This window comes from Parasteatoda tepidariorum, chromosome 10, assembly GCF_043381705.1.
Source record: "Parasteatoda tepidariorum isolate YZ-2023 chromosome 10, CAS_Ptep_4.0, whole genome shotgun sequence".
NCBI lineage: Eukaryota > Metazoa > Arthropoda > Arachnida > Araneae > Theridiidae > Parasteatoda > Parasteatoda tepidariorum.
In genome coordinates, this window is record NC_092213.1 from 9,228,229 (window position 1) to 9,253,110 (window position 24,882).

Below are 24,882 nucleotides of genomic sequence, written 5' to 3' on the forward strand. Positions count from 1 at the left end.
AAAAAATTTCCAAAAATGCAAAAAAATGCAAATGTCATCAAAATCCGGGCCTTAATTATTACTAATCTTAAATTATGTTTTAAGTCCGACAGTTGTATTGGCAGTTTTTGTGATCTATCTAGTCTGGTTATGATTTTTTTTGGGTGTATATACATACATAAGTTGATAATGAATAAAATAAGTCGAATTATGGTTTACTTCGAAATGAAACCTTAAAAGAACGGTTATAAATGTCGAAAATAATTATTAGGAAAACATATTATTAAAGATATTAGTTATTTTATTTTTATTTGAAAAGTGTAATGGGAAATACTAATGCAATATTTTATAAATGCTCGTTCTTTTCAAAATTCGCTCTACATATTGTTATTAGAAATAGTATATTTTGTTTTAAAATTACCATTTCTATTTCAATGGGATTTTATTGGAAATAATATCATAAAGGCAACCGAAAAATTAAATAAATTATGAATTATATGGAATTTAAATACAGTGAAACCTCGATTTTACGTCCCCCGAATTTACGTTTTTCCCGCATTTTACGTTTTTTTCATCAGGACCCAGTTTTTCCGTATACCTCCAATGTTAATTTTACCCGGATTGTAAGTTTTTAATTTACGGAATTTCCCGCATTTTACGTTTCTTGTAGAAAGAAAAAAAAGAAAAAAAATGTTTTAATAAGCAATATTTTTTCTATGTTTGCTTTTTTAAAGCTCATCCACGTTGTTGAAAGTAAATCTATGAAAGCAGAAACGCATTCCACAGACTACTGTTTTCCAGACTTTTGAAGAAACTGCAAAATAAACGCAAAATAATTTTGTTCATCGATCAATGCAGTGCACACCCGGATTTGCAGCTATCTAATGTGCGTGTTGAGTTTTTTCCTGCAAACTGTACAAGCAAATTACAGCCTTGTGATCTCGGCATTATTCGATCATTTAAGGTTTTTTACAGAAAGCAACTTGTCCGGAAAGCTGTAGCTGAACTAGAGAACGGAAACCTAAATGACGCCTGCAAACTAAAGTTAAGTGCTCTGGAGGCCATGCATTTTATTTCTGCTGCTTGGAGAAGCGTTACACAAAAGTGCATTTTCCACTGTTTTGAAGAGAAGCGGAATCGTAGCTTCTAATGAACCGTTAACAGATGCAGGATTAGATAGACTAGACTCGGAGAATGACAATGAAACAGTTAGCTATGACTTCGACGAGTACATCCGAGAAAACTTAGCAACATGCGAAGCTGAGAGAACCACTGCTCCATCCGTGGACGATGTTATGGACTTTTCATCCGCCGATGAAGATGAACAAGAAGAAACAGAAGCACAACCCGTTCCTTCTTTCAACACAGCATTGAGAAGTTTGCTAATAGTGAAAGACTATTTTCTATCATACAAAGACCAGGAAAAAAATTTGCAAAAGATTTCAGTCCTGGAAGATGAGGCATTTACTTTGAACTCAATGTCTAATGTCTAATGTCTACTATTACGCACTATTTTGCACCTAAATTACATGATTCTTAACAAAAATTGTAAAAGTGATCTTGATCTGGTATGTTTTTTTCTTTAAATACTAATATTCTTTTCGTAAAATATAGATTTTCATAGTACCTTTTGAAAGAGTCATCTTTACTACGTTTAGTTTGTTTTATTTTCCCATTATTATTATATGATTTTTTGCTATCTAAGTATTTCCCGTATTTTACGTTTTTTTTACCCAGTCCCCTGAGAAACGTAAAATCGGGGTTTCACTGTATTAAAATTGCATATTCTATGTAAAAGAATTTCAATAGTATCTAAATATCTTTTGTTCAGAATTTATTCCTGGTAAGTTTATCTTTATTTCCTAGANACATGGAGAGGGAAATGAATTATAGGTGGAATTTAAATATAATCTAAACATAATATGATATTTCAAAACTCATCATTGGTTATAACATTTACTAACTAACAGAACTCCCTTAACTCTTCCACGGAACCCTAGGGTTCCACGGAACACCATTTGGGAAGCGCTGGACTAGAGTATTCCTGAATAACTTTGGAAACTCCCTTTCCGCTCGCTAGCACCTGATCAATCTTTATTTTGTGTACTCTCGAACTTTATTTTCTTCTCGTACTTGAGTATACATATATTGTCTCGAAAAAATGCTACGGTAAATACATTTTTTTAAACTTAATTTAACTTTACATTCATAGAACGTTCTTTTTGCAAGAGATTCCAAAATATTTTGTGCATTTTAGTTCTATCCAGAAGTATATCGTCTGTGAGAGAATTAGTTCGGTGATATTTTAAGGCAATGGCTTCTTTCCTTTTTTTTTCATATTGACAAAATATTACCGTAAATGTATTTTTTCAACCTAATTAATGTCTCAATTAATTTAATCCAATTCAATTAATTAAAATTTAATTAAATTAATCAATTAATTTAAATTTAATCGTTTTCAATTAATGATAATTCATTTAAATAGTTTTCATTTTAATTTATGTTCAATTTAACGAGAAATACATCGTCTGCGAGAGAATCTGTTGGGTGATATTTTGGATAGATTTCTCCCACTTTTTCACACAATGGCAATGGCAAGTTCTTTCCTTTCTTTTCTGCATTGACAAAATATTACTCTAAATGCAATTTTTCAATTTAATGAATGTTTTGTTCTTAGACTATCCGAGTTATCAGAAACGTTCATTACGGCAAACGATCTCAATTAGGAGGTTCATTTAGAGGAAACAGCAACTCATAATTTTAAACATTCTTTTATGGAATTCTTTTCTGTTCCATTCTGTTGATCTGAGAAGCAACCACATGAATGAACAGGTCGGACAGGTGTTTAGTTCTGGAATCGACCAAGCACTGAAGAGGTAGTGTCAAAATCATGTTCTTCGGGGGTCGCCCGGGGACTGAGGTCGCAGTGCATAGAGGCCGGTTGCGGTTTTTTCCCTTCCGCAAACTTCTTTCTCTCTCGATTGATTCTAGGTTGTTATTATTATTATTTTCATTTTATTTTACTTCTTCGTGTAGTTTCAAATTACGTTGGTATTTAAGAAACATTTATGTGAAGGGTGGGAGGGGGTTGTTTAACCTTTTAACTGGAAATTTTCTTTCTTGTAACCGGTTTTGTTTTTGTTTTGAATAACTATTTTTTTTTTTTTTTTTTGCAATGGCTTAATATTTAAGTGAAATTTGTTCAGTGAACAGAAAACAAAAAACATTATTAATTTCAAAGTTTCTTTTTTTGTGCCTTAGGATATTGAATATTACCTTAGATTAGTATTGCGCTTTAGATTACTATATAGATTATTGCTCAGATTATATATCTTGGTTAAAATAACGTTAAATTTGCGTTTGGAATCGGTTACGAAATTCCCTATAATAGAAATAAGCTTTAAAAAAACGTTCATGGTAAAAAAAAAAAAACGAAATTTTATGCAACCGAAAATAAACGTTAATAATTTGGTTAAAATGACGTAAAAAATGCGTTAAAAAAGAACCTTACTTGGTTCAAATAACGTCAAAAATTGGTTACGAAATTCATCATAGTCAAAATAAGGGTAAAAAATGGTCATTTTTAGTTTAAAAATAACCCAAATTTATAAAGTGGAGGCCTTCGTGGAGGACGATGATCCATGTTTGAACTTCAGTTCATTAGCTTTCCAAAACCCTTTAAATTTTTGATCCCTTATTTTTTTAGAAAGGAAGTTATAGTAGTTATTTTGCATGCTGACAGACGAAGCCGTAACTAAACCGAAACCGAAGTTAACTGAAATAAAGACAAATGAAACTCATTTTCAGAAATTAATTTTTATATAAAAATTACTTTGTACTCAGAAATTTTCTTACATTTCAGAATTTTCCTCCATTTAAACCCATTCTCTGAAGAAAGTTGATTTAGTGAAAATTATTTACGTTAGTTCACATTACAAATAAAAGTTTATTATAGCATTCTTTAAAATTTTGCTCGTAAATTTCGTGTGATGTTAGCTTTGCTTTCAACAAAAAACTCATGTCCAAAAGTGAATATGTTATTTTTTTTTATCAAGCTTTAAGTAAGAATATCTGCTTAAAAAATTTAATATTAAACAACATATTCAGTTCTATTTCATTGTATTAAATTCTTTCAAGATTTTAGTACGAAACACTGGCAATCACAATTTTGATCTAGAAAAAAATTATTTGGAAATTTATACATTACGATTTGATGTAGAGAATGTTAGCGTGACACAAAGACATCACAGTTTTCGGGCTCAAATTTGACCTTATTTTTTTACAAATTTTTGATATTTACTTTTAATTTATATCTTTAAGACGTCTGCTTAACAAACATTTTTTTTTAAATTTGTTTTGTAAATAATTTTGATGGATAATTTAATAAGCTTATTATTTTTTTATAAGCTTATTAAGTTATCCGTCGAAACCAGTCGGATAGCTTAATAAGCTTTTGATGACAGAGTGTTATTCGACAGCACTATACCTGTCAGGAAAAGATTTTATTTTACAATCGACGTTGAACAGTCGTTTCTGATCACGACTACCAATGTTCAATTCCGTTGGTTTGTAATTTTGAACCCGATCCAGAAGACAAGAGAACTCCTGGATCAAGTATTGGGATAAATTTGCCTTCCTGGCGTACTTTTTGAATTACTAACCCCCATTTGCGTTACATGGAGAGGGAAACCACCATAACCTTCCACGGCTATCTTGACGTCAAAAGGACTTTAAGCCATGATTCGTCTACCACTGAGGATATTTTATGTCAGCAGTCGGTGCGAACTGGGAACAGAATTTGAATCAATCACCATAGATGGGATTCGAAAGCGGGGCATCTCATTGGAAGGCGAACGCTCTATCCCCTGAATCCCAGAATTCCGGTTTCTTCGTATCCTCCTTTTAGGTCTAGAAACTAGGAGCAGTACATGTGATTTTTTCGCGGAATTCAGCCTATGTCAAGACCATTGATTCGTCCTAAAATCAAAATTTATAATCTGACGAAATTTTCACTACAATCTGAAATTTAAAGTGAGAATTAAGTTCTAAAATTTAAATTTTGAAACCTTCCCTAAATCGCTTTAACGAGACATTTCATGCACGTGACTCCTCCGCAATTTTATTTATTTTTTTTTTTTTTTAGTTTGTCAGATTTTAATAGTAATATTTGAAACTAGGCCCGGAATCCGCTAATATCGCGATTTCTTTTCTCGCTATTTTGATACCAAACATCGATTTTCGTATTTACCCGATTTAAAAGTTATTCTTTCATGCGATTCGTACTCACGCGATTTAAAAATCGCAAATCGCGATCGCATTCACGTGATTTCTGCTCTTATTAATTAGTATATTTGAGGCCACCCACTCGAACTATTAAGGTTGAGTCCTAATAAGTGAAAATCCGATTATTAGGGGATCGAAAGTTATTCAGGGTGGTCCGTTTTTTTGACGCACTGTGCATATATGTTCTTAATTCTGGAACATAATGTTTTTGTAACTTAAAATATCGTCTGTTCATATTAATTAGCATATTTGAAGTCACCCCATCGAACCATTAAGATTGAGTCCTAGAACGTGAAAATCCGATCATTAGGATCAAAAGTTATTCAGGGTAGTCAGCTTTTTTTCTTCTTTTTTTTTGACGCACTGTACATATGCTTTCTTAATTATGGAACATAGATAACTGTTCCTCGGAACATCACTTCCTCAAACACTCGATTAAGTAAAATAAAAAAGAATCTTCATTCCGTTGCTGAAGACCGGTTAAAGATGCCATTCCGTTTAATTCACCCGTAATCTTGATCGTAATAAAGTTCGATTGCAACGCATTCGTTCTATGAGACCTTTTCTTAATTAACGAAGGTTTTCAAAATAAGAGGAAGTTGTAAAAGGAAGGGGTTTTTTTTTAATATCGGCCATGATATTTTAATGAGCTCGTATTTCTTTGTTTTGTTTGAAGACTGAGGTAACTATGTTTGTAACGCTACGATTATCGGATATGCTATGCATTTTGATTATTAAAAACTTCCGCTGTTTAATATTTTTTCTTTCTTTATTTTTTTAAAGAAAAAAGCCCAGATATGTCGATAAAAGTTTACACTGCTACACTGGAATATTGTTTTAAATTTAAATTAGAGAAAAAAATGTGCCAAACATTGGTAAATTTGTTCTAATTCGCCAATACATCCTTGTGCTTCTGTATTTTTAATTTTTTTTTATATAGCGTTTAAAGTTTTTAACCCTTTAATGCATAAATTTTTATTACCTACTAAGCACGTTTTTTACTCTTATAGCTAAATAACTATTAGAGCATACATTGTAAAATTTCAACACTTATTAACAGAGATGATTGTGATTCGGAAAAAATTCGGATTTCCGGATTCTTTGCTAACCGCGATCCGGAAATTTCCGGAAATTCAAGGTCCAGAAGTTTCAAGAAATCATCAATCACTTTTATGTATCACAATTCTTGTATATTTTATTTAAAAAAATTAGAACTAGAATTTATACTTGGCATCTCTTTCATTTGTAAATATTTTTTCTGGTGGAATAATAAATGTGATTAGAGATACAAATAAATTTATACATAATTATTAATTTGAATTATGCTGCATATAATTGACTTAGAATTTCATGCTGTGAAAATATCAATGATTTAAATTTATAAAGACATTAATTTTTTGAAATGCGTGATTAATGATTTTACTCAAGAAATTTTCAGAATTCTTGAGCTGGCCTCACAATCACCCCTGTATTAAAAAAAATGTTTTGAGAAAATTTTGTTTTCAAATTAGAAAATTTGTATTTTTGGTTTAATTCTTATTTATTTATTAATTAATTTATTTTTTCAGTGACGCACTTAAATGTATAAAACGAGGAAAACGCTTTCTATAATATTTTAATTGGTTTCGAATTTTCCATTAAAGGGTTTATTTTGATGGTTTTTCGATTTTTTTTTTTTGGAAAAGAAACAATAATCACAGTAAATTTAAATGCATTGTTGCTTGCAAAAATACGTTAGACAGAGAGATATTAACAATCTAATTATTAAAATTGTTGATTAAGAACAATGCCTTCTCTTTATTTAAACAAATATTTGAAATTTTGCATTTTGCGATAAATGGAGATGTAAAATATAGCTTCTCATAGAACTAGCATAAAGTTTTAAAAAAATGAGATGAATTAAAATGAGATGAAAGCAAGCATTATAGAAAATTTCTTTAAAGAGAACGGAATACAATAACGCATTGCAAAAACTCTCTAATAAAAATATTTTGTGAAACGTTACTGTTTCTCTTAACTCTAACATTAACGTTATTTCAATATCAGAGCTCAAAATCGTTTTATTTATTTATTTATTTTCATTTACTTCATCCAACTTTTAACTGCACAAAAAATAAATTAAAATAACCGGCAGCAGTTTGTCGATCCGATTAACCGTAAAGCTACCTTTACTGTTTTGAAACCGTTTACAACTAGTATGGTTATAAAACCATGAATAAAAAACTAGACGTTTTTTTAACCATTTACAACTAGCATGGTTTCAATACCGTAGAAAAAAATTTATGAGGCATAGGAGCTAGGCTTTTCATTAGGTAACGGAGAGTGCAGGACACTGAAAACTCCTCATATGAATGAAGAAAATGTTGCGGGATCAACCCTGAGACTCGAACCTCGGTATCCTCGGTCACGAGACTGACAGATTAGCCGTCTCGGCTATAATATGTACGTAGTTGCAAGGAACTAAGTGGCTTCTTTAGGTGAGCCTAGTTGTTGCGATACAAATTTCTTTGTTTAACCGTATTAATTAAAAACAGTTAATAAACGGTTTTTCCTACGGTTTGATTACCATTTTATTTATGGTTATTTTACTGTTTTGTTTGAATATGGCTAAATAACAATTAAATAAATTGTCACTTAGCAATTTTTTTCCAAGAAATTTCTGACAGCGTAGCGCTGTAGTCAGAACTTTTGCAGAAATTTCTCTGACTCCGATTCCGCAGCTCTGATTTCGAATAGTACAGTGTACGCAAAGCAACAAGGTCGTTGTTAAGACAATTCGTGTTTTGAAATACGGTGATGAAATAACGGTGATCCATAAAATAAAAAAAGAACAATTAACCGGTACATTACGAAAGTGATATCACATTGAGTATGAAGTGTTTTAATATCAACTGGGGTGCATCGCCGAGTTTTATGAACGCGATTACGATGCGTGACAGTGGGCCGTGACCATTAAAATAGATCCAACTCTACTGTGATTGGGGGGAGGGAGAGGGGCAACTTTTATAGCTTTTCAGTCAATAGAGATGATTGAGATGCCGGTGTCACGTTTTCCGTGACGTTTTTTTTTCGGGATTCTTCGTTTCATGGCAAATTATTATTTTGGTGAGAAAAATGAAAGAGCTAAATTTTATATCCGCTTAAGCACTATGTTTGACTTATAAGATAGTAAAAAAGAGGCACTCTGTAACCCTAAAATTCCGAGCGTAATTATATCTTATTCACATTCTAAGAAAATTGATTGGTATTAATATTTTTGTTTGAAATGAATCGAAATTATCAAATTATTTTCTAAGTGATTCATTGCATTTGCATCTTTTTCTATTCAGTTTCATTCATATCGGTCTTTCACTTTTTTCTTTACAAATTTCTTTTCTTTTTTTTCATATTAGGTATTGATTCTTTTTATTAGAATTAAGCTTTTTGTTTAATTCTTTTATATACGATTCTTTAATTTTTATACGGTAATTACCATTTCTTTAAACTGATTTATTGTTTCATAACTGGGCTTTCAGTTTTCTGCGTACTACCTATTATTTCCTCATAATAGGACTTTCAGTTTTTATCTATTGCTCTTTTCGTTTTTTCATATTCCATTTCCATTTTTTTTTGCATCGTACACTTCATTTTTTAAAAATATTGATGTTTATTATCCTTTTGTATTGAAATTTGAATTTTCTTCTTTTACACTTGTCAGTTGTTTTGGAATCGATTTTTTTTCAGTTTCACATTATTACTTTTATTTTATTACTTTTATTGTATTACTTCGGTCTTTTCATTCTTCTTAAATTCGGCTTTTCAATTTTTTTTAACATTGTACGCTTCATTTTCTTAAAAATAGAATTTTATTATCCTATTGTAATGTATTGTGTCCTATAATTATATACATACTTATATTAAAATAATAATTTATACATTGAATAAAATATACTGCACAGTTCTCGAACTTTTTAGAACCGAAAAAAATTTGTTTTTTGAAAACTAAGAATCAAATGTCTCAGTTATATAATATAATATAATATAATATAATATAATATAATATAATTACTATTTTAAAAATCACGGTATATCAAGTTTTTTATTCTGTAATATGTTCCGGTAAAAATTTATATTGCGGTAAAAGTAAATCGTAATTTCACTCGGAATTTTTTTATAGTGCAGACAATATTTACCTGTTAAGAAGTTCAATGCAATATGAAAAATAATAGTCATAGTTTTATATTTTTAGAAAGGAAATTACAGTTGTGGAGCATCTTGCTTACTGGTTGTGGTACTGCAAGCATCCTGCCTAGTATGTAAAGAGTTTTATAATTTTTTTTCCATTTATAATGAATTAAGGTTCCTCTTTTCTATAATTATTGAAAATGAAAGAGGAAAGAAATGAACTAAGGGTACTCTTCAATTTCTCCATGTTGTCCTACAGAAAATTATATGTCTGTAAGTAATTTTATTCATTCAGTAATTAATTAATATTTTTTTACAAATTTTTGTTACGTTTTATTCATTCAAATATGTTCTATGAAACGCTGTGACCGAAATTTAAGTTTCAACGTTGTGTGGATTCTTAAAACTTATTCAATGTACGTGTTTNGTATGTATGTATGTATATATATATATATATATATATCCCTTGGCGACAGAGCTTCGAAAAACAGTGTTAATTACTAACTTGCCTCGGTGTGACTCTTTTAAAAATCAACAATTGATGACTGTTACTACAAATAGATAGATACAAATAGATTCCTAACATGTGAAGCAACTTAAAATGAATCGTGTTTAAAATAGCATAAAAAGAAGGAAATACTGCCTTGAATATCGTTACTATTTAGAATATTTTGCGCTGGATGATGCTTTAGAAGGATATTAAAGCATCGATTTATTAGATGCAATATATGAAAGAAAAAATATTTGTCAGGTTTTGTATTGGATAAACCTTGTATGTCTATCACGATATTACCTTTATTGTTGATAAACACATTGCATATAGCCAGCACCCTCACCGAACGCGTCACGAATCGTTGGCCTTTCGTGATTTCGTAAAGGAGTATTAGGTTGTGATAACTTGGAGCCTTGCGGCTACAAAATCGTCTGCCACGTTCCGCTCTACAGTTGTAAATTTCCGAGACACGTTCTCTTTTCTTCTATAAGCCATTCGAAATTATTCTTTTGTGTTTCGGAATGAAATAGCGTGTGTAGTCGTCTGCTACTTGTCTCCCTTCTTTCGTTCTGAAGTCGTGTAAGTGCAATAATGCAAACGATAGATGAAAAAAAGAATTATCTGCGTCGTCGGAACACAATGACATATTTTTGTTATCTTTTTTTAATGGTTGATTATGAAGCGGAATGCGGAGATAAGAAAGAAAAAAAAAGAAATGAAAAAGAAAAAAAAAACTTTCTCTTTAATCGTTGGAATCGAAGAAATGTTTATGTCACCTAATAAGATTTCAGAGTTGGGTGTCATCGCTTTTTGTTGCAAAATCAGCAATTTCTGGATTTGAGATAGTGTACTGTTTTTTATTTAATATTTTCACCTCCATTTCCCCCCCCCAAAAATATTTAAAAATAAGGAATAAGAGTGATGTTCTATGAGCATTTTTTCCCAATTGTTTTCTGAACATTTTTCACAAATGTGCAATGACTCCCCCCCCCTCCACTATGAACACCCATGCTAACAATGACTTTTGGGATTCGCGACAGTGACAGCTATTTTAAATCCAATTAAAAATACAACGGAACTCTTAAACTTACTTTCTTGTGAAATTTTCTGAATTAATTTAATACGCATTGCATGCAGATCTAATCAACCAAAACATTCTAAAGTTAACTCGACGTCAATAGGGCTCTAATCCATGATCCGTATATCACTGGGATTATTTTATGTTATCAATTCATGTTGAGAAAGCTCCATGAATTTCTTAACTGTGACGTTGGAATTCAAATATTGGTAGGATCTTAAAAATCAATGAGTGACTGATTTTTGCTTTCCCTTAACTTTCTTTTAGAGAAGAGCCATTAGTAACTCTTGGACTTATAACAACTCTTTGATCGCTGGAGTTAAATGTTATTCTAAAAATCTACACTGTTTATAATAATTTTTTGATCCCTTGTGTTAAATGTTATTCTAAAAATCTATACTGCAACAACTCTTTGTGTTAATATTAGTCTAAAAGTAACTCTTTGATCTCTTGAGTTAAATGTGATTCTAAAAGTCGACATTGTACCAACTCTTTGATCGGTTATATTAAATGTTATTCTAGAAATCTACACTGCAACAACTCTATTTTATAGACGAATTATAGTTTATAGTCGAGGCGGGTTTATGGACAAAAAAAAATTTGGAAACGCTGGCCTAATGCACACATCAAATAAAAAGAAAAACGCAGCTTTTTTTTAATTTCAAAAGAGATTAATTTCGTAATTGACGTTAACTTAATAAGTTTTTTACGATGAAGCTGTTTTTATTTGTGGTTGGATTCATTGTTCATGACGAGTTTAAATAATTCTTCTGGGAAAACATGTTAATCATTCTTCGAATTCGAAAACCACAAACAGTAATAAAAAATAAAAAAATAGCCTATATACATACAATTTATTTACATGAAAAAGTCTTTATGACTTTTTTTTCCAATTTGAGGAAACGTGCCTTGAATTTTAAGAATGTTAAATAACAGTAGGATAAGCATTTAATTTAATTGTTCATAAATATTATTTGCGTGTGATGAAAGATTAAAAAATTTTTTTATTTATGGATTTCAATGTCATAATTTTTTACTAATGCTCGTGAATAAAATATCTATAAATCTCGCGAGTCTTTCTTTATATGAGTGTAACTAAAAAATAAATAAGTTGTTTTTACAATATGTTTCAAACAACTGACCCATTTTTGAGTATTTTGAATGCAGCTAGGAAGACAAGGAAACTCCAGGATCAAGCACTGCGACAAACTAGCCTACTCGGTGACCCTTTGGTGGCACTAACTCGCATTCGCGTTATACTGAGAGCAAGACCATGAAAACCTCCCACGATTCGACCGATGGAAAGGGGATTCTGATCTATGATTTGTCTACCACTTAAGATAATTTATGTAAGCACTGTGGTTGGGGCCAACTGGGAGCAGATTTCATATGAACCAGCCATCTCTGGGATTCGAACCTGGGTCAATTGTCTGGAGGGCGAGAGCTCTATCCCAGGAACAGCACAACAAATGATGACCACATTGTTAATTAGAATAACGTTGGTCGCTTAATTTCGGAACCTTTATCCCTAAAACCCCGTTGGTCAGCAAGTGTCTGTCGCAGGAAGGCCTTAAGTTTTATATATAAGTTTTATATATATTTTTTTACGATAATTAATACATAATAAACTAAATTCAACTACTGCATAAATGAAAAATGCTTTGTTAAAATAGTTTTTGTTGGCTGCAATTATTAAAAAAATTACTGAAATTTGCGCTCTACCTAAGTGTATGCTTTTTATTGTAGCCATGAATTGTTTTATTTCGGTGTTGTTTAAGTGAAATTTTCGCTATTACATATTTTAATTAAATCTTATTTTTTTATTACTAAAAAAGAATTTCCTCAGCAGCCCGCTGTGGGCTAGGGGGGTCATGGAGGATAAATCTCCACAATTTTGTAACCCACACATGATTGTGGCAATAATTCCACCATTGCGCACAAGCTGCCTTTACTTCCAAATAAGCTGGTATCCATCGATATGAAGCTGGTTGTGCGTCAAGCCGTCTCTGAGGAACGAATCCCAGCTCTTCACAACGACAGCCCAGTGCTTTTACCACTTAACCATCGCGGCTCACCCACTCATTTGTTATTATTACCTAAATTATTTTTATATTTAATTTTCAAACAGAGGAATAAAAATCAGGACAAAAAATTATAAAAGAAAAAGAAAATTATACAATGTATAATCCTATAATGTGTGTCAATATTACACAATTTTTTTATTCAGAAATTTCTTTTTTTTTTATCCCATTGATTGCAATTTGATAAAATTCTAAACTTATATAGATAAATCTAATTGTTTGCATGGGCACATTTTTTTTAATGATCATTGCCATGGCAACAGTGGAAGACATGGTATTTAATTTTCGTGCCGACCTATTCAGAATCATGCAATGTAGAAAAATGACCTTGAATTTTCTACTACAACCGTATTTCCCTGTTCTTCTCTTTAATTGGAGATTCCCATATTATTAGAATTGCATCGATTTCTTCTTTATTGGAACTTCTTTCCTATTCATGGTTGGACTATAAATATATCTTTCAAAATAAAGAATTCGATATTATTTATTAAGCCTTTCTTCGAAGGGTCTTAAGAATCGACGTTTTATAGCTAATAATTTGCTGTTTATAAAACTGTTTTATAGTCGTTGTTGAACAGCCGACCCAACTTTGACTTTACGACTACTAATGCTCAACTCCGTATCCTTGTAATTTCGAACCCAATCCAGAAGACAAGGGAACTCCTGTATCAAGTACTAGAAGAAATTTACTTTCGTCCAGGACTTGAAATAACTAGCCTACATTTGTGTTACATGGAGAAAAAAAAATCCAAAAACCTTTCACTGTCAGCCGGATGGTTGATTCGTCTACCACTGAGGATATTTTTCGTCAACATTGAGGTTGGTGCGAGCAGGGTGCAGAATTCGTTTCGACTAGCCATCACTGGGCTTCGAACCCGGATCACCTCATTGAGAGGTGAATGTTCTATCCCCTAAGCCACAGCGTCTCTAATAAAACTGTATTGAGTTTGTAACAATTATTCTTGACTGTAAGGTCAATCTTTGCCTATTTTTAGTCAGTGACTTTTATAATTCGGAAAATGGCACTAAACTTCAATATAAAGAAAAGCCACAGTTTTGTGGGCAAAAAGATTTCGCTGTTATCCTTTGCCATTTGTGTCCCTTATATATATATTTCGGACACTCTAATTACAAGCAAAAAATATTTTGGTATTCATTAATTTAAAAAAAAAACAATCTAATACATACTAAAAAAATCTGTTGCTGTTGTAGTAAACAGTTAAGGCATTGGGGGATGTGATTGCTCTTGTTTTCAAGTGGCACCATCTCTGGAAAAGAGTTCGAATTCTGCCACACCCATGCGTCACACCCGTTTGGGTGGGAATATTCATACATCCACAAATCGTAATTTTGACTTGAACGAGAACGATCAATCTCCGGTACTCCCATAGGTATACTTTGCTATGGGAACATGGAGAACTTTGTGACCCGACACATTTAACGTGCGCCAGTTACCATTTCCTACCCGGGTAGGCTTCGACCAACTGGCTTCGAATCCCCGTTCTTACGAGCATGAGTCCAGCATCCTGCCCTAAAAATGTATTAGATTATCGGAATTATATTTGTGCTAAAATATGAAATAAAAAAAAAGTAGTTAGGAATTTTTTTTCCATTCATCTTCAAAAATGCATCAATAATTAATTGAAGAAATTTAAATGATGAATAACTGTTTCTTTTTGAGCTAAGTAACTGCAAATAAGTGCAAATTTGAAAAATAATTATTTGGAAGTCAGTCGAAAATTTTATCTTTACCGCGGAAAAAGACATCGGCATTCCATGCTGCATTTCATAACTATAAATTACTAAAATGCTAAATGCAATATTTTTCACTTATTCTGACCAAAATAAAGGAAAAATATGTTTAATAAAAATTCTGCTTTAATGTGTTTATCAATTACTAAATACAGGGTTTTTACAACTTTAGAAGCGTTAAGCTCTGCGACTTCTCATAAATATGAATGAAGTTCAAAACTTTTAGAAATTTGTTGTGTGTGCGTGGGGGGGGGAGGCAATAAATAACACCCTATGCCAAAAAATGTAGCAATAAATTTCTAACTTGTAACAAATATTTTGGTTATTATATTCAATGATTACACTAAGTTTCGTAAGTCTAACTTAAATATCTATAGAGATAAGTTCATTTTTATAAAAACCTCATTTTTTTGTCTTGCGTCCTTTTCGCATAACTTTAAAAATATTCAATAAAATTAAGCAAATATTTTAGAGCAATATAAAATCATTTAAAATTTTTTGCATTAAAGTTTGAAAAAAAAAATCGTTTAAAACTGTGCAATGTATAAGTTATTAAAGTTGTTCTTTTATACTGCGCATGCGCCGAAAAAAAATGTGGCAATTTTTTTCTTCTTAATTTTGTAGTGAATTGTATTTGGCAACTAATGAAATAAGTCCGATTTGAATCTCTTAAAAACTTAAAAAGCTTCAAGCAATTTTCTAAGTAGCTTTTGTTCTTTTTAAAAGAAAGCTCAAAATGATAAGGGGGTTTCTACAAATTATTTCGTATCATAAAACATAATTAAATAACATAAGATGATACCTTACAATAAACGTTTAAACACTGAAATATGATTGAATAAGAAAAAAGAAACAAGCGAAAGAAAAGATACTTTTATAGGGATTGATCCCAACAATGCTGGTGTCATTTTTAATGAATCTTGTTAAATAGTACGAAAGGAAATTTGTGCAAAACCCTTTATCAATTTGAGCTTTTTTTTTTAAAAAAAAAAGAAAACTACCTAGAAAATGTATTGAAACTTTTTTAATTTTTAAAATATTCAAATCGGACTTCTTTTTTCGTTGCCAAAAACAATTAACTAGAAAATTAAGAAAAGAATTAAAAATTTTCCCGCTCATGCACAGTATAAAACAACTACTTTAATTACTCATATCTTACGCAGTTCTAAACAAATTCTTCTCAAATTTTGAAGCAATAATTTAGCAGTGCATTTTAATTTGCTCTTAAAATTTCATTTAATTCTTTTGAATATTTTTAAATTATAGCAAAAAAAAACACAAATACAAAAAAATAGCATTTTTATAAAAATTTCAATATTTAGATAAATATTTAAGCTACGTTTACGAAATTTTGTGCTATAATCGCATATAATAACTAAAATAATTATTACTAGTTACAAATATATTGCTACATTTTAAGGCATGGAGTGTTCAAAAACACTATTTTCCGTTATTAATTTATTGTCGGTCAATCAAACCTCTATAAGCTTTAAACTTCATTGATCAAGTATGAGAAATTGGATAACCTGAGTTCTTCTAAATTTATAAAAATATTCCCAAGTATTTTTTGAAAAAGATCAAAAAAATGTGCTAGCATAGAAGTGTTTCCATTATTTTGCTCAACCCCTGTATGTTATGAGTATTTTTTATGCGCTATATCTTTTATTAGTTGATTATTCTGGGTATTAACTTTTGGAAAAAGAGAAAACAATGTGACTTTTTTTGCTATAAATTAAAGCAAGGCTCTAATGCTTTTGCCTTCCCGTAATGTAAAATTAGCAATATTTCCTCTGCCATTTTAGTTCTTATTTGCGATTTCGTTTAGTTCTCATTTAAAATTTCAATTAGTTCTCATTAACCATTTCTTTTAGTTCCCACTTACAATTTCTTTTAGTTTCCATTTACAATTTCCTTTAGTTATCATTTACAATTTTATATTATATTCATAATATATATTCATAATATATATTCATAATATACATTATTGTATTTATAATATTTTATGTAATACACAATACTTTCTGCCAATGAAATAAATAATATCGTTATTTTACATAATACACTATTACGTAAGCGCAGCTGTAACAAAATATTTCCCACTTAAAATTATTTATATTTACTTTTTCCCTTTTTATCTTGATAAGAATTTTTTTTATTATACAAATTAAAGATTTTGAAGTTTATTATCATGTACAGTGCTCAAAAAAAAAGAAAAGAAATAAAGCAAAATACTCTGAATAAGTTAAAACTAATAATCAGATGTTTACGTTCTAGGACTGAAACTTAATGGTTAGAGAGAGTGAACTGAAATATGTTAATTATAATGAATAACTGAAACTTAATGGTTAGAGAGAGTGAACTGAAATATGTTAATTAGTTAATGTATACAATATTTTACGTTATGAAATTAGACGCAAAAATATATTTTCTCTGAACAAATATACCTTTTTTTCGATGGTTTATGGTTTTTAACCTATAAAAAGTAAGGTATATCCACAATCTGGGAAATATGGTCCCAATAGTTTAGTCAAGAGAGCGGCCAAAAGTTTGGACCTCTTAATGTTAATTTTACTTTTAGCGTATTTCCTTATATCTGGAGAACTTTTTAAGAGTTGAAAAATTTTTGCGCACAATTATAACATTCATTTATATAAAGGAAATCCAATTTAAATTTTTTTTATTAATTATTTTTTATTATTCATTATTTCATTTAATAAAAGTAACGCAAATTTTTGCATTATTTTAAGGAACGTTATTTTATGAAGCAAAATACAAATTTTGAACGACTAGTTCCCAAGAAATCGAATTTTAAAGAAGTTGTATATCAATATTCGATCACTGCAATAGAGATTTTGTATAACAAATTTACACATCATTCGCCCTGCAATAGAGATTTTGTCTGACGAGTATAAACTTCATACGCACTGTAATAGAAGTTTGAAAAGAAGTCTGACAAGTACACACGTCATACCCACTGCAAAAGAAATTTTGTCTAATAATTATACGTGTTATCTACACTGCAATAGAGGCTTTGTCTGACAAGTATGTACGTCATACTCACTGCAAAAGAAATTTTGTCTGTCAAGTATGCGCCTCATACGCAATGTAATAGAGATTTTGTCTGACAAGTAGGTACGACATACGCACTGCAATAAAGATTTTATCTGACAATTATACGCGTCATACGCACTTCAATAGAGATTTTCTGACGAGCATACTCCTTTAACTCTCTGCAGTAGAGACTTTAACTGACAAGTATATACGTTATACGCACTGCAATAATTTTGTCTGACGAGTATGCGCGTTATACGCACCGCGATAGAGATTTTGTCTGACAAGCATACACGTCATGTGCACGACTGCAATAGACATTTGTTCCGATGTATATACACGTTAGCTGGATAAAGGAAAAAGGTGCTCATAATAAATTTTCTATTTAGTGTATATTCGTTAGCAATTTTTTTTAAAATATTGGATAATATTTTCAATTTCAGTGCATTATTCTCAATAAAATGCCTGATATTTTTCGTTTCGTCTATATTGCCAGCTGTATTTTTATCACTTTTCATTTATCTTTCACAGAACTGATAAAATGACAACTGCGTAAGGTTTATTTTTAAATATTTTCGCGCTGACAGATTGAATTGTGTCATAATCAAAATCAATCTTTCTATTCTTCAAAATCTCGAGATAATACTTGTATTTATTTCGTTTGTTGTCATCTTAGATAAAGGTGTTGCTTTTTTTATGCTGTAGCTATATGATCTTTTTTTTTGTTTCTTTGAACTGATAAGTCCTTTAAAAACAACCTGAAATACCGGATTAAAATCTCTTACAGATTTTTCCACCTATGAAACTTACTATTGAACATCAATATAGTTATATTTCTTCATTAAAAACTTGATTAAATAAATAAATAATTATTAAATAGAAAAATGCAATATTAAGGCTTCATCAAATAAAATAATATAAATAGGAAATAATAGTCGGCATGCTTTAAGCGCTCAAAAACAGGCACCGATTTTCAAGACCAGACGTAAATGAGATGGAACAAAAGTGATTTGAAATATGAAACGCGAAGTTCATAACAAAACTTAGAAAAATAAAGGTGTGAAACAAAACTAGAAAAATCACAGTAACCGGGAGATGAAAAAAACAGAATAAGAGAAACCGCAGTGGCCAAGAGAGGCAAATCAGGGTAAAATGCATTTAGACACGCTATAAAGATGTGGCGAAGAGTCATTAAGAAGGGAATCAGCATTCATATAAAACGAAATTCCAGGGCATGAAGATGAGCATAACATATTGAAACATATTGAGTGTTTTTTCCTATTTATATATTTTTGAAGCGAATGAAGTTTTTAACCTAGTAATATCTTACAGATTTAGTTTCTTGGGGTTATTTATTTAACCAACTGTTATAGTAATAAAAATCTCTGAAAAAGTTATAAATTCGAGGTGAAGAAAGGGATTACCTTGTGCTATATGTAGATAAAGCTAAAAAACGAGAGATATGTACGAATACTATATAGATAGGCATACTATAGTTTCGGTTCTACAGTGGAGAACTTTTTCAGTGTCCAAACGTAAGTTAAGATCAGGTAGTACTGAGATGCTGTAAAAACTATTTACAGCAATGAGGAAAAAATCATGTCGTAATAATCATAAACGTTGTCTTAGAAATAAGACTGAAAAAAAAATCACTTGTCGTGAGGTGTGGGGGTTTTAGTGGCATTAAGGGTAAATACTCTTTCACTATAATGCAAAATTAAAGTCTTAAATGGCCACAGGGTGACTAAATACAAGAAATACAGATTCAAAAATTGCCCGTCAATCGCTATTTTTTTCGTCACAAATGTACCCCATGTGTTTTTTTTTTAATTATTTTTTTTAACAAGCGCAGAATTATGTTTTTTTTTATAATAATCGGAAAATTACTTAACTTCAAACATGTTTCCTGAAATTTTTCTTTATTTTTTAAATGAACCCTGTAATGCGATATTTTGATAAATGCTACAACTGAAATACCTTATATAATTAATATCAGAACTTTTTTTCATAATTTAAAACGTTCAATATTCGAAAAAGTGGCCATTGTTGAATGTACTATAACTGGCCAATGGCTTGTGGCAAAATTTCTTAATGTTGCCTTATACTCTACACCCGCACTCCCAAGACATAATTTATAAATCAACGATTCAAAAAAAAAAAAAAAAANAAAAAAAAAAAAAAAAAAAAAAAAAAAAAAAAAAAAAAAAAAACTGGCAGTGAGATTATATATAAAAATATGGAATTATAACAGTTTAGATGTTCAGTGTAGAACTGAAAAATAAGTTCGCAAAAAATAAATGAACCGCCATGAATTACTTTTGATCTAATGATCGGATCTTCACGTTCTACGATTCAATCTTAATGGTTCGAAGGAGTGACATTAAATGTGCTAATTAATTAGTGCTAGCGATATTTTAAGTTACGAAATCAGACACAAAATCGTACCTTTACCTTTTTTTCTACGGATTCGGATTTCTGACTGCTCAAAATATAGGGGGCAGCCGTAATCTGGAATATAAGATCAAAATAATTTGAGCAGGAGAACAGTCTTTAGATCTTTTAATGTTAATTTTATGTTTTTCGTCATATCTCGAGAACTCTTTAAGCGAATTGAAAATTTTTTGCGCGCAATTATAAAATTCGTTTATCCAAAGATAATTCTATGCATAGCATATTTTTTAGTAAATATTTGTTATTTTTTTATTATTTTATTTTATTATAGTCGAAACAATTTTGAATTGTTAGCTATACAATGTTTTACATTCTTTTAAAATGCAATTTTACATGGTGAAAAAAAATTTGATCGAAATAGGTCAAATAGTTCCTGAAATCCAATTTTAAATATACGACAATTTCAAAATTCAATCTCTCAGGAACTTTTCATTGATCGAATCAAACCTCCTCGCGTAACCCTAAAAAGGTATAAGCATACGGAATAACGAGCTACAGTCCCTCACCTTGAAAATGCATCAGTGTAGGGAATACCGGGCAATAGTTCCCATCTCCTCCCTCTACACTGATGTTTTTTTAGGGTAAAGGACCACTGCCTGGTAATTCGTACTCGTTGGCTACCAACATTTTCTCCTTACATAGGTGATTTATTTAAGACCAAAGAATTTCTAGGAATTCGCACAAAATGCACCTTTTTTTGGAAACGTTGTTTAAAAGAAAGTTCAAAAAATAAAGCAGGATCCAATGTCTTTCAACTTGTCTTTGAGGATTACGAAGCACTTAAAATTATTCTCTAATTAAATTAATATCATATTAGTTGTGATATATAATTATCATATCGTAACTTGATTATGAAGCATACGCACTAGCTTCCAAAGCATTAGTACGTCATTAGAATTGTATTTTAATACAATATAGACAATTGTTAATACAATATAGACAAAACGTTAGTGCACTAATCTTTTCATGTTCAGTTCCCATTTATGGCGAACACTCACGAATGCAATTAAATTCCATCTAATCCGTTTATCGTGATGAAAAGAAGAAAAAACTTAACACTTAAAAAACTGATTAAAACATTTCATGGTTCGTAAACATATAATTTGTGACTGCTTCAGTATGTTAAGAGGAAGAAAAAAGAAATGCTTTCCATTGAAATAAACTAGGCTTTCGACGCCATTTTGAATTGAACGAATAAGGAACATTTTTATCATTGCTGTCGTTTCACAGTCTAAATATCCTAATATTTTATTGTAATTTCATTGCTTCAATTAAAATTTCATTTAATTGAATGAGATAAATGATATCATAATATTCGAATCTATATCGTCGGATCGATCTGATCGAAATCGTATCGATTAATCCGTAAATACATCAATCTCTTATAAGACATATCGATGCATTTAATATTGTATCAAGGTGTTCTAAATTATATCGATGCTTAAATTCTAGTGTATCGACAAATTTGCAATAATATGGATGCGTTATTTAAAAATTTATTTATAAATCCGTCGTTTTGTCGATGCATTCAAAATAATATTGATAAATTGGAAATTGTATAAATGTGTCCTAAACTGTACCCCTAAAACCATAACTATATCGATATGTTTAAAATTGTATTGATAAACTAGTAGTAATATCGATATCTCCGAAATTACATCTATAAATTCATAATACGGCCGAATATCTAGCAATAAATCCAAGTACTTAATCGTCGTGCTTGAAACTGTATCAAATCTGTAACTATATTGGGCTAGAAATAATATCGATATCAAAGCCTAACTATATTTGAAATTTTATCACTATTTTAAAATACCGTTTTGAAAATCGTGTAAATTTTTCTGAATTACATGAATGCTCAAAATTGGATCGGTTATTTAAACTCAGGACATTTTTTTAAACTTTGTTGAGTATTCTTTTTCTTTCAAATTTCATGTGAAAACATACTTTAGTCATAATGCTGCCATTAGTGATTTAATAGTGCAGTTTTTAATAAAGTTTTTCACTAAAAAAATGGCAACTGTATATTTTAAAGATATTGTCAATTAAGACTCTTGCAACTCGCTAAAACAGGTCGCGCCAAATAAAAGACAAGATTCCTATCAATCAAACGACAATAATGACAACAAAATTAGTTTAGGGTGACATCGATTTCTAAATGACAGACACTTTATAATGAGTTCGGAATAAGAAGTAGCAAACGATTCATTATCACATCGAACATTATGCATTCGAAATTTAAATGGCTCATCTTACGTGCTGCTTCGCTGATTTTGTCTTTTGTTTTGTTGTTTTTAATACGTTAAATAATTATTTATGGAACAAAAACATTCTAACACTGTTCCATTTTTAATTTAGAGCACTGAAGAGCTTGTCTTAAGTGACGTTCTTCTATCAGCAGTTCTTTTCTATTTATTTTTAACTAAATTTTTCACAGACTTCGACGTCAATGTTGTTGATAAAATATTGGAGGGTATCTAAAAATTATGCGTCCTGTTTTCGCACGTTTCGATTTGACTATGGAATCATTAACTGTGGTATCTTTAAGTAACGTCTTTAAATTGTTACTATAGTATCCTTAAATAACGTTGTAACTTAATAAAATAATAACGTTTTAACTTTAAATAACGTTTTATTCGTGAGTATTGAGCATTAAATAGCGGTTTATTCTGCTGAGTAAATTTATTAAGTTAAAAATAAGTGAATTTATTACAGCATAGTTTTTTATCGAACATATTTATATATTTAATAGAATAATAGGTAATAAATGTATATTTAAAATTTATAATTGTATAATACATAAGAATAAATTGATCTTATTTTGCATGGATTATATATATTTTTCTCATAAAAGCTGGATATGACTATACTGCACCAAAAATAACATTAAATTAGTTCAAAGCATGAGACACTCTGGACTGTAAAAAAATTTTAATGTATTCAACGCCAAAAAACGGTTGCAACTCCTTTTCACCAAAGTGGTATTTTATTACACCAAGAACGAAGAATTGCCGCAGTGTAATGAATCACTAAGAATATTCTTTATCACTTTATGGTATAAAATAGCCAAAACCATTTTAGTAATTCGTTAACACGAAAATTTTCAATTACTGTAAAATATGATATACTATAAGATATGGTATACTTGAGAGTAGGTAAAGTTATTTTTATGATAGAATAAAGTAAGTATCATTAACTCAGGAGACACCTATGCAATATTTCTTAAAATGAAATTATTTCTTAAATTAAACTTCACACACCACAGACAGAATATTAATATGAATTCTAACAAGGCTTACCAAAGCAAAGGTGAATAGAAGTCAAAAATTAGAAATTTTTTTAATGCAATTGACATTAGGTTTAATCCAATTAAAATTATTAATACAATTTATGTAAATAAAATGAGAACATGAATACAACTAAAAAGCATACATGCCTTTCTTAATAGTTTACATAAGAAGTTTGACAAATCAATCATACAAGATTGAAATTCCCTGGCATATAATCGACCACATTTAATATTCTTAATTGAAATCTACTTGGTATTGAATAGGGTATGATCAATTTGTCAACTCAATCCGATAAGAGGATTGAAATTACTTAGCAAATAATCTACTATGATCTTGGTCTAGTTACGCTTCTATGTCCGCCATCATAGATCAAAAATAAAAAGAGTGCATATCTTCAGAAATAATTTTGACAATTAGGTTAACTCACACACTAAATGTTACTGGATTCTTCCATCATCGATTATATCACTTCTAACACAAATAAAATCGTTACTTTTAATGTTCAAAGCTTACGGAGCATTCAAAAACGACAAAAACACATCCCCCCTACACCCCGTTGTCAACTATGAATGGAGTCAAGAGATCTGAGCTTATTGTTGTACGCTTTATCAATTATTGCTATTAAGGTATAACTATACCCCTTAATATGTGTGTGAGGGCACAATTTGGTATTAACTTGGAATAAACTAATTATTCCCACAATTTTTTTCGTTTTCCAGCTACAAATTCAGGTAGATATTACAATACAGTTTTACACAGCTTTACCAGGGCTAAAGAGAATAGAAGGGCTGGTTCACTCCTTTGAAGTATCTCTCGCCGCGCCGATCCTCCGACGTCACTCTAGTGACGTCACTTTGGCGCAAAGCTCGCACTTTTACTTCAAGAATATTTGGCCTTACTAGCTCTAACTAATATTGGATCATTTCTTTTTGCGAGATATTCTAAGACATTTGTTATTTTCTATAATGACTTTCCTCAGTTTTTGCAGTGAATTTACAAGAATTTAAAACTATTATCGAAATGCCAGTTTGCGCGATTGCAACTTGCAAAAATTCTGATATAAAAACAAAAGGAAAAAGTATAATTTTTCGCGTGTTCCCTAAAGTAAATGAACAACTATGTAAAGAATGGATTCCGAAATGACACAGTTAATATAAAACAGCAATACGTTTATTCTGTCGTAAAGAACTTTTATAAAAATTCATTATCTAAATAGAAACCGCCTCGTTACTTCATAAAGAAAGGCAGGTGAAAAGAATT

The 24,882-nt window shown here is 30.4% G+C and overlaps 1 protein-coding gene across 1 annotated transcript in view; it reads left to right on the forward strand.

The window, feature by feature from the left end:
• The window catches only part of LOC107442137 (uncharacterized), a 133,679-nt gene that overhangs the window by 16,438 nt on the left and 92,359 nt on the right, over positions 1–24,882 (forward strand). The gene's annotated exons all lie outside the window — the stretch shown is intronic.